The sequence below is a fragment of the Ictidomys tridecemlineatus genome, chromosome 12, assembly GCF_052094955.1.
Source record: "Ictidomys tridecemlineatus isolate mIctTri1 chromosome 12, mIctTri1.hap1, whole genome shotgun sequence".
NCBI lineage: Eukaryota > Metazoa > Chordata > Mammalia > Rodentia > Sciuridae > Ictidomys > Ictidomys tridecemlineatus.
Window position 1 is genome coordinate 61,495,779 of NC_135488.1, and position 10,052 is coordinate 61,505,830.

The following is a 10,052-nucleotide window of genomic DNA, read 5'->3' on the forward strand; positions in this document are numbered from 1 at the left end:
ATCTCAGTCACCACACTCCACAAACCATTAAGCCAGAACATTCTGAGAGCATAGAAAAAAACAGCAGTGACGGGAGCCATCAAAATAAGCCACTGCCTATGATAGATGAGATGCAGATAATCGATATCAGGGTATTAATTCTCTGATTGGGTTAAGACTCTCACAACTCAATCATTGCTCCTCTGAACCTTCTTGCATTGTCTCACATGTGAGCTTTTAGGACGTACCTCACGTCCAAACCATAGCATTGGGCTAACTTCCTGGAGATTGCTGCAGGTTGTGAGTCAGAATTTTACCTTTATATATAGTTTGGTCATTATCTGTATGTTCAATCTCTCATACTCAACCAATATTTATTTTGCAGAAACCAAGTGCCAGTCACTTTGCCAGAAGCTAAAGTAATAGAAATTGGATGACAACTTCCTCCTTTTAGAGGATTGAGTTTAATCATCAGAAATCACAGTATCTAGGTTTGCTTCCATTGGATTCCTAGAACCATCTTGGGGATATTTTTCATGAAGCCATTCATAAAATTATTTTCTTAGTCTTTTGGGTTGCTGCAACAAAGGACCACAGATTAGATAGCTTATAAACAACACAAATATATTTCTCACAGTTCTGGAGGAGGGGAAGTCCATGATCAAGGTATCAATATTTCCTCATTGACCGTATTTATGTCACTGTAACTTCACATGGTTAAAGGGATGAGGGAGCTCTGCTGGTCCTCTTTTATAAGAGAATTAATTATTTTCCAAAGCCTCCACCTCCTAATATTATCACTTTGTGTTAAAATTTCCATACATGCAATGAGGGACACAAATGTTCAAACTATACCAATTATGAATTAATAACTTTGACAATCCTCATACACTGTAATAATATAAGATCAACTCTCTTTTCTCTGTGAAGTATCAAGGGAGATCAGCTATTGAGAGTGCAGGGCAGGTAGAGTAGAATGTTTACTAAGGTTAGGGAAGTATAGAAATGTTAATGAATCACCGAGAACACCCCTGAGAAGGGAAGGTACCATTACTCAGTACAGCACTAGTCTAAACATAGACTGGTGCTGTACTGAGAAATATAAGCCACATGAGGGTGACTAGATTCCTTTAATATAGCAAATATATCTCAAATACACCTTTATTTCTCTTTCTCCTGGTAGGCATCCCCCTGCAGGCCACAAGAATCTCTTGCCTGGACCACTGGTGGTCTCTTCCTTGGTCCCCTGCCCCCCATTCCTGCCCTTACAATCCATTCTTCCCTCAATAGCCTAAATGACCTCTCAAAATACAAATGTATTCACTTTTGCTGTTACTTAAATATTCATCAGTCCTACCAGTTGTGTGCAGAATAAAATCTAAATTCTTTAGCATAGCCTGCATTCTTGGTTTTTGCCTACTTCTCCAACCTAATTTTGCACTTCTCTCCTACTTGCTCCGTAACACCAGTTGCACTGGCCTCCTTTATGTCCTTAAACATTCCCCTTACAGCCATTCTCTTGGCTTGTAATTTGTATTTTAGCTTCTTTTTTTATTTTATTTTTTATTGGTGGTTCAAAACATTACAAAGCTCATGACATATCATCTTTCATACATTTGGTTCAAGTGAGTTATGAACTCCCATTTTTACCCCAAATACAAATTGCAGAATCACATCAGTTACACATTCACATTTTTACATAATGCCATATTAGTGACTGTTGTATTCTGCTGCCTTTCCTATCCCCCCTCCCTTCCCCTCCCATCTTCCCTCTCTACCTCATCTGCTGTTGTTCAGTTATCTCCCTTGTTTCCCCCCCCTTTCCCCTCACAACCTCTTATATGTGATTTTGTATAACATTGAAGGTTTCCTTCCATTTCCATGCAATTTCCCTTCTCTCTCTCTTTCCCTCCCACCGCTTGTCTCTGTTTAATGTTAATCTTTTCCTCATGCTCTTCCTCCCTGCTCAGTTCTTAGTTGCTCACTTTAAATCAAAGAAGACATTTGGCATTTGTTTTTTAAGGATTGGCTAGCTTCACTTAGCATAATGTGCTCTAATGCCATCCATTTCCCTGCAAATTCCATGATTTTGTCATTTTTTAGTGCTGTGTAATACTCCATTGTGTATAAATGCCACATTTTTTTTATCCATTCATCTATTGAAGGGCATCTAGGTTGGTTCCACAGTCTAGCTATTGTGAATTGTGCTGCTATGATCATTGATGTGGCAGTATCCCTATAGTACGCTCTTTTAAGGTCCTCAGGGAATAGTCCTGACACTTCTCAGAGGAGGACATACAATCAATCAATAAGTACATGAAAAAATGCTCACCATCTCTAGCAGTCAGAGAAATGCAAATCAAAACCACCCTAAGATACCATCTCACTCCAGTAAGATTGGCAGCCATTATGAAGTCAAACAACAACAAGTGCTGGCGAGGATGTGGGGAAAAGGGTACACTTGTACATTGCTGGTGGGACTGCAAATTGGTGCGGCCAATTTGGAAAGCAGTATGGAGATTCCTGGGAAAGCTGAGAATGGAACCACCATTTGACCCAGCTATTACCCTTCTCGGACTATTCCCTGAGGTACTTTAGCTTCTTTAACTGAAGTGAGCAGCCCCCAGTTGCACAGCATGACATTTTCTTCATAGTACATTTAACACTCTGGGTTTACTCTTAATTTTGTTCTAATTCTTTCTACTAGAATATAAGCCACATGAGGGTAGCATCTTTGTCATTCTTTTCTACTAATTTATCACTAATGACTAGCATATTATGAGAACTCAGAAAATACAACTAAATGAATTAATGTTGTAGGCGTGGAGAAGATAACCAAAGAAGTGATCTAAGATGAGAAGTTACAGAATAAATTCAATGGAAAGATCAAGTGCAAGAGAAAGATTAGAGTGATTTAGAGGGTCTAGAGTAGAAATTTGTCAAATTTTTGGCTGTTCAGACTCTGTATGTTCTTATTTCCCATTGTACAACACTAGTGGGATATGGTACTTCCCCACGCACTTGAGAATCTCCTAGTTGCCAGAGCCTGTACATATGACCTAGATTTAATTCACTTTGGACATTCCCATCTATTGACTTTGACTCTCAAGGGGTAAAGCAGGAGCTCTTCAAATTTTGGTTTCAAAGCATGGTCTGGGAACCAGTCTATTGACATTACTTGGGACCATTAGAAATGTAGACTTTCAGGGCCCAGTCAGATCCAAGATAATTTATGGGCACATTAAAGTTTTAAAAGCACTGGCTCAGAACATTTTCCTAGTGCCAGAAATTAGAGTCCAGCAGAAGTAACAATCAAAGAAGCAAAGAAATCACACCAATCCTGTGTATGAGGATTGTCAAAGCTATTAATTCATAATTGGTATAGTTTGAACATTTGTGTCCCTCAATGCAAGAGTAATATGAGTTATTCTCACCAACTGGTTGCTATGGCATGGCTTTAATTATGAGTACCACTCCCCAGTCTTCGTTAGTTCTTGCACCTATTGATACTTAGTACTCTGCAACAAATAATCACAATAGCTCAGTGACCTATAATAAAAAGCATTGTTTCTTACTCCTATGCTGGTCACTTGCCTGGGGAAATCTGTTTCAGGCTACAGTATGTGAGTTGGCTGGAGTGACTCTACTCCACAAGTCTTTCATTTCTGGTTACCCAGAAAATGCTCCTTCCATAACAGAGATCAGAAGTGAGTAGGAACACCAATGCTGCTTGAGGCTGTAAGAACACTGCTACTTCTTCCCACAAGTCACTGGCCAAAGAAAATCACACAGGAAAATCCAATGTTATTTCTCCTATGAAGGTTGACACAAGAAAGGAAATAAATATTATTTGCTAAGTGGTAAACCTAATATCTGGTTTCCAGCTTTTCCACTGTCTAGGAGTCCCATGACATCCAGCAGGATCCTTTTCTGCTTAAGCTAGCCAGAGTCAGTTTCTGTTGCTTGAAGCCAAAAACCTCTCACTGATCCAAAGAATGAAGCCTAGGCCATATAGAGAAGGAGGTGGAACCCAGGGATGGAGCTGTCAAATTTGGAGAAGGGGCATGTGGAGACCAGAGTGCACAACATATCTCTAAGGGGAAAAAGAAATAGCATAAAGGAATGAGGAGGGAGAGAGGAGGTTCTGACTAAATACTAAAATACTGGAGGTTTTTTGTTTATTGTTTTCCGTTCTTCTCCTTAGGTCTTTGCATGTAAATTGGCAAAAAAAAATCCTGCCATTCATGAAAAAGTAAAGGTGCCTCCCAGCTATGGCTCCTACAGCATGTCACCCCTACCAGTCCCTCCAGATGTCTAAAATATTAGGATTTTCAAAGACCAATGTGTGGCTATAAGAATGAGTTCCAAAAATAGATCATTCAAGATGGACACACTATCTGGATAGAGAGAAGATGAGTTAGATGCTGCTCCCTATTCAGATAGGTGACACAGACCATATAGATATCAAAGGAACAGGAAGAAAAAGAAGACTGTTTTCTTCAGTGCTAGGCACTATCATGGGTATTTACAAGTATTGCCTCCTCTTGCCTTCACAATTCATCAGTGCATTTCACAGACAAGGAAATAAAGTTCAGATAAGTCAAATAATTTACCAAAAATAGTCCCATCAGTAAGAAGGGGTGTTAAAGGCAAGTCTCTTCTGTCTGGCTGCAAAATCTATGCTCCTTACCACTGAGCCATACAGTGTAGAAGCTTCTAGTGAGACAGTAGGAGCAAGCACAGCCCAACTTGGAAAAGTATCAATTTCCCCTGCAATGACAATCATGTTCAAAGGAGCAAGACAGATGTCAGTTAAACATGGGAGGAGGTTAGAGGTTGTAGGGACAGGGAAGTTTGTCTACAATTGCAGGACAGATTTGGAGGAATTATGTCAGCAATGGATGATGAACCAGAGAGGAAAACTTGCAGAAATAGGTCCTGCAGAGAGGAAATGGGAGGAGCTTACATTTTCAGATTGTGGTTGAGGATGAAAAAACTTAGGGGCATGGAACTGGTTTCCATCATAGATCATTTCCTACAGGGGAGCAAGAGTAATATGGTTAAATCATTAATTAGAACAGTTCATGTCTGTATTCAAAACTCTGAAAGGACTTTTAAATGCACTCATAATAAAATCCAAAATCCATAGTTTCCTGGCCTGTAAGAGCCTACATGATCTGTTTTCCACTTAGGAATAAACTGCCCAACCCCCTTGCTTATTCCATTCCATCCATGCTGATCTCCTTACTGTCCTCAACATGCAAAGCACATTCCCACCTCAGGGCTCTTGAACTGGCTTTTGTCACTACCTGGAACATAACCTCCACAGAGTCTCTGCTCACTCTATCAGAGAGGCCTTCTGTGATAACCCAGTACATCCACGCCCCAACTCAAGGTTTATTTTTCTTCTTAGCACTTATCACAACCCAACACTTATTTATTTATTGTTTATCACCCTCCCCTCCACTAGAATGCAAAGTCCATGAGAGAAGAGTTTGTCTTCTTTAGGTACTACTGTACATCTAGCATCTAAAATAGTCTCCGACATTTAAGGAAAGGAGGCGCTGGGTAAACACTATTGAATGAAATGAATGGAGATCAAATTGTATTGGCTAGCTGAGAGATTCTAAATAGAATGTGGAATAAATTTAGTTTCCCCTGGAGCTGATATAGATGTCTGCCTACTGAAGAACTTTTGATTTCCTCTCCCAGCTGGCTCCTGGGGACAATAAGTAGGCGGAAAATGAAGTGCATCTCCAGGTGTTTGAGTAGGTGGAGGGGAAGCTGATTATGACTTGCAGTTGACTCCTGGTGGCAAACCCTCCCTAGGATGAATCATTTCCACTGATGGCTAAACTAATCCATTAATAGCTTCATTTTTGTAATCAGAAAAAAGTTATAAAAGTTAATATATGGCATATGTAAAGAGAAATTTAGTCTTATATATGTACATACATGTGTGTCCATGCCTGTGTATATATAGAGAAATCAATAGACATAATATAAACTGATAAGGACAACATGGAATAGATAAAAACTTCCTATTCCTATGAATATGAAATTACTGTCTCTTCCATGATATAAGGGGCCCATGTCCTTAACTCACTCCTCTAAAGCTGTCTTACAGCTCTTGTCAGCAACTAGGTACTTAACAGAGGAAGTAACCAGATCTAACTTAGTGAAGGGAAGTCCATAAATTTTAGCTCACATAGAGTATCTAACCCTGCCACCAGCACCACTTTGTTAAGATAACCAGTTGAGCATGCTCTGGAGTACATTGTAGACACCTGCTCCCCAGTTCCCTAGAACTCTACAGTTTCTCCACTGGGTTCCATGGGCTATATTACTCTTCTCTCCCCAAATATAAATTGAAGTCTCACTGCCTTTTGATTTATCCAGTCTGATGGTCAATTCCAAATATATCACATTTTAAGGACCATTTACTTGGAACTCATTATCAGGTATCAATTTCTGTATCAGCATTCTTTGATTATATGCAGTAGAAGTGACTTGTCAGGGCTGGGCATGGTGGTGCACACCTGTAATCCCAGAGGCTTAGGAGGCTGGGGCAGGAGGATCCTAAGTTCAAAGCCAGCCTCAGCAATTTACCAAGGCACTAAGCAACTTAAAGAGATCCTCAAAATAAAATAAATAAAACATGTGCTTTGCATGTTGATGTGGTTGAGCACCCTGGGTTAAATCCCCATCTGAAGAAGGAGAAAGAGGAGGAAGAGGAGGAGGAGGAGGAGGAGGAGGAGGAGAAGGAGAGAGTTCTTGGATAAACTTAATTTAAAAAAGAAATTTAGGGCTGGGGCCATAGCTCAGTGGCAGAGCACTTGCCTAACATGCATGAGGCACTGGGTTTGATCCTCAGCACCACATAAAAATAAACAAATCAAATAAAGGCATTCAGTCCATCTGCAACTATAGAAAAAATGTTTTAAAAAATTTACTGGAAAGATGTAATCTAACTCATCATGCAAATCATAACTACTCAGGCAATTCACAGAATTGTGAAAGTTAATAAATTGTTGGTTTTAACATATTAATCAGATAACCAAAATATCTACCTTATAAAAATAATAGAAGAAACTTACAAAGAAAGTTAAAATATATGTTTCAAAGTAGATTATCTAATTACATATGCATATGTGTAATAAAAGAAACAATAAGATGGGTCCAAGAGTCCCCATTTCTGCAGCTGGGCACAAATTATAGAACATTACTATAATACTATTCCTACTCCATGTTCCCTTTTCTTTCTCTGCAACTCAGTGAGTTAGGTCTTTTACCCATTTGTTGACCAAAAACTTCAACTCTTATTTATGTAGTATTGCTATAGTCTTTCATAAAATTTTATGACTAGATATGCCATTCCTAGGAAGTGTCCCAGAAGATCACCTATGTTCCAGATATATTCATCCTTCACTCAAGTATTTGTAGCAATATTTATATTTCCCTTTGATAATCAGGATCTATTATGCCAGCCAAATAGGAACTATCTTTTAGGCCTGTTAATCCAGGTATATGAGGAGTTCAAAATGATCAGGTGAAAAATTCAGCTCCCAGTTCCATGAAGACCTTGTGTCCAATTGCAGAAACATTAATTCTTTGGTTACAGAGAACTCTAAATCAAAAGAACCAAAAATTCAAAGAAGAGGAAGCAAACATTTTGCTAATGGATCATTGATATAATATTGAAAAGTAACATTCAACTTCCATTTCTTTAGTTCCCAGAACCATGAATTTTGAATGCAGGAGAAAGAGCACTGTATATATTTCAGAACTTGTACAGCACCCATTCCCCCTCCCCTGACTTCCTTGGTTGTCTCCCAGCTGGCTCAGTAACTGAGTCTTAATAGGCCATTTAACCATTCTATAAACCCAGATGTTTCTGAGTGAAGTTACATGATAAGACCGGCAATTTTGTTGTGTACCAATGCACTGCCTTGTTATTTTCTCAGTTTACTAGTTGGTGTTCTCTAGAAAGACAGACCAATAGGATAAATAGAGATGATAGGACATTCATTAGGGAAACAGACTTATGTGGTTATGGAGACTGACAAGCCCCACAACAGGCTGAAGACCCAAGGATGCTGGTGTAAGGCAGCTCAGACGAAGTTGGAAGGCATCAATATCAGGGAAACTGATGGGATAACTTTCAACTATAAGCCAAAGGCCTGAGGAACCTGGAATCTGCTGGTGTAAGTTATACAGTTTAAAGGTAAGATCTGATGTCCAGGGAAAGAAAAAGAGTACCCCAGCTCCTGGAGAAAAAGAGGAAATCGGGTTTTTTGTTTGTTTGTTTATTTTTATTCTATTCAGACCCCCAGCTGATTAGAAGTTTCCAGCCCACACTGAGGGCAGATCTTCCCCACTCAGTCCACAAACACACACAAAAATCTCATCTGGAATAATTTTCTTTAGTTCATAATTTTTAGTAGAGCAGGGAATCTCCAAATACTTTTATTTAGCCCCTTCTATTTCTCTATCAGTAGCTGAAATCTCAGCTTCAACTATAAACTCAAAAACTAGGAAAATAAACACAGGATATATTTGAAAACCCACTGAAAACTACTGTGAGAACAGTGCTAGCTCTCATAAATCCCACCTTCAATGTGAAACACAGTGGAATTCAGAGTCCTTGGGAATCAAATTTGGTTCAGAGCCAGTAATTAATCATTCCTGAGAGTTCTGGGTATTTCTCTTTCACCAGGTTCAGTTTTCATAATAAACAGGCATGAGTTCCTTTAGGAAAGACTAAGAATACTAATAGGTATCACAGGGTCCTTCCTTAAAGGTCCTGATTGTCCTTCATTCAGGGGAATCCTAGGACATTGAATTAACTCAGAAATGGAAAAGAGGGTGAGAGGTCATGACTTTTCATTATGATAACTTAAGTCAGAACTCCTTTCATACACGTAAAATTTTTTTCTAGTTTTAAAATTTAATAGGTAGAACCTTAGTGGGCTATTTTGGCCCTGAGTATCCCATGTGAACTACATCAAAGTTTCCTATGGGCCAAGCTATTCTGATTACCACTGTGGCCCTGCTGCCTATTATTTAGCCAAGTTCAACTTTTCTCCGGGGTTAAATGCCACTCTAAGGCCTCTGCCACTGTAAGATATGTTCATCTTATTGAAGTCAATGAATGCATTTCAAAAGCAGAATCCCTCATCCATTCTTTCATTTTCCACTTACATTTTTACTTTTCTATGCCATAATGAAAGGAATATTCTGAGTCCTCTTAGGTGATTTATTTAGGAAGGGAGGGGGAAAGTGAAAAATCCACACTTCACAGTTATAAGAGGAAAATTAATAGCACAGAGAGATTACATTTAAAAAATAGATATTAAATAAATAAGCTTATGTTCTACCTCAAAGTCTTAGAAAAGGAAGAATAAACTAACTTCTAAACCAGTAGAAGACAGGAAATAATTAGATCAGAGTCAAAATCAGTGAAATTAAGAATAAGAAAACAATACACAGGATCAATGCAACAAAGAGTTGGTTTTTTGAAAAGATAAATAAGATTGACAAATCCAAACTAACCAAAAGGAAGAGGAAAAAGACCAAAATCAACATAATCAGAGGTGGAAAAAGGAGATATCACCACAGACCCTTCTGAAATCTAGAGAAGTATCAGAACCTATTTTGAAAATTTACATCCCAATAATCTGGAAGACATTTCTAGACACATATGACTTACCCAAATTGAATCAGGAAGATATAGAAAACTTAAACAGACCAATATCAATTAATGAAATTGAAATAGCAATTAAAAATCTTCCAAAAAAGAAAAGCCTGAGACCAGATGGGTTCTCAACTGAATTCTACAAGACCTTTATATAAGAATAAACACCATTTTCTTAAATTATTCCATTACAATTAAAAGGAGGAACACTCTCAAAAACATTTGCCAGTATAATCCTGATACCTAGACAAAGATGCATCAAGGACAGAAAACTATAGACCAATATTCCTGATAAACATAGATGCAAAAATCATTAATAAATTAGTAGCCAATTGGATTTGAAAACATATCAAAAAGATAATACACCATGATCAAATGG